The sequence below is a fragment of the Bombina bombina genome, chromosome 11, assembly GCF_027579735.1.
Source record: "Bombina bombina isolate aBomBom1 chromosome 11, aBomBom1.pri, whole genome shotgun sequence".
NCBI classification, from domain to species: Eukaryota; Metazoa; Chordata; class Amphibia; order Anura; family Bombinatoridae; genus Bombina; species Bombina bombina.
Window position 1 is genome coordinate 118981580 of NC_069509.1, and position 1955 is coordinate 118983534.

The following is a 1955-nucleotide window of genomic DNA, read 5'->3' on the forward strand; positions in this document are numbered from 1 at the left end:
TATTTATAAAGACATCATATATTTACTTGGGCCAGATTACAAGTGATGCGCTAAATAATGCTTGCATGCAAACGATATTAGCAATCCACTTTGTAATACCAGCACGCGATAATGTGCACTGGTATAACAAGTTAATCACAATGTGAATGAAGCATTGCGCTCACGAGAATGCGCTTCCACGGGCTCCTATTGGAGCTCCATTCTGATGTCATCACAGATGGGATCAGAACCTCACGCAGTGAAGGAGGTAAGTAGCACAGCATTGGGCAGCATTTTTTTATAAATATGTATATTATTATTATACTTTATTTATTAAGCGCCAACATATTACACAGCACTGTCCATGGATACAATTCATTTAAATAAAACAATATAAGACTTGTAAGAGACAGGACAAAATTTACAAACACATACAGGAGGGATTGAGGGCCCTATTCCCGTGGGAATTTACAATCTAGAAAGGTAGGAGATTGAGAAACAGGAGGTGAGGACTGCAAGATTGAAAAAGAAGGGATTTGCTAGAGGTGCAGCAGATACACAGTGACAGGAAAGGTGGATCAGCCTGGCAGAGGCATTTAGGATGGATTGAAGGGGGGAGAGGTGGGGAAGAGGAAGGCCAGCAGGTAGGTTATTGCAGTAGTCAAGTCGGGAAATAACAAGGAAGTGGATTATTTGCTTTGCGATGTCAGCGCTCAGAAAAGGGCGAATCTTGAAAATATTGTGTAGATGGTTGCGGCAGGATGTAGAAAGCGATTAGATATGGGGGACGAAGGATAGATTTGAGTCAAGTGTAACTCCGAGGCAGCGGAATTGGGGCGATGGGGAAATGGTGATGCCGTCTGTTACGGTTGCCTCCAGGCTGGCTGGAAGTTGGACCGTAGAAAAGGATGCTCCTAGCGCTCACCAAAGGAGCAGCAGCACCGTAGACTCTATAACTGCTGCGTAGCCACCATAAGTAATGCAGACTCTATGAACCACCGCTGCTGGGCTGGTATCTCGCCGTCTGCTCTGCGCCCTGGACCTATGACCAGGCTCCAGTAGGTGAGCCTCTTCCTTCTGTAGCAATCCCTGTAGCTAAGGGAGTATGAAGAGCATAGCAATCCCTGTAATGATTATAAGCTGTCCCCTACAAACATGAGTCAAAGCTGCAAGTTAGAGGGTCAAAAATAGGTCTGATGTGCTGGAGCACACAGCCTGCTTTTTATTGAGGTTACATGCAAACAGGACACTCTCAGGGGGAGGCATAAAATCCCCCATCACACATTTGATATTAGATAGAGAGACACTCCCTTTGACAGGCAACAACATTACTTCAGCAGATAACAAGTTACACACAATAAAACAATGCAGTCCACCTTATCACTACTAGAAGTCTGATTAGACAATGGGAAAGTTTATCACTAAACTTAATTAGAGCTGATCCCAGCAAACTTGTATTTAGAATACTTCTTGAAGCTGAACAAAGTTATCTCTGTAGTTCTGACCGAAGGGTCTGTCACATAGCACTTAATGGCACACAATGAAACTGAACCAAGTGGGAGAAAGCCAGGGACAAGTCATTTCACAGGTCTGGGGACATAGTCTTAAAGGGGCATTGTTCATCAAAGTCACAATATGTCCCCAGATGGTTCTTAAAGGGCCATACACACCCAATAAAAGTTAATATGTTCTCAGGGGCACAATCTTCCAGGGGCCATAGTCATGAGGAAGGAGGCTGGCAAATAGGCTTCTCCAAAATCCAGGGAAGCAGGGCAATTTTCCATTTAAAGGGCCAGTTATAAATAGCAGTTTGTAACATATCTCCCCTTTTGGAGGGAGACTAACCAGGCACCTGACCTTCTGTCGGTCAGTGCCTACGTTAGTCTCGCAACCCACCCACAAATAAACATTAGCAGCAAAGTAGCCCCCCCACAATAAGTAGTTCTGGCCTGTAGGTTCCAGGTTATAGGATGAAA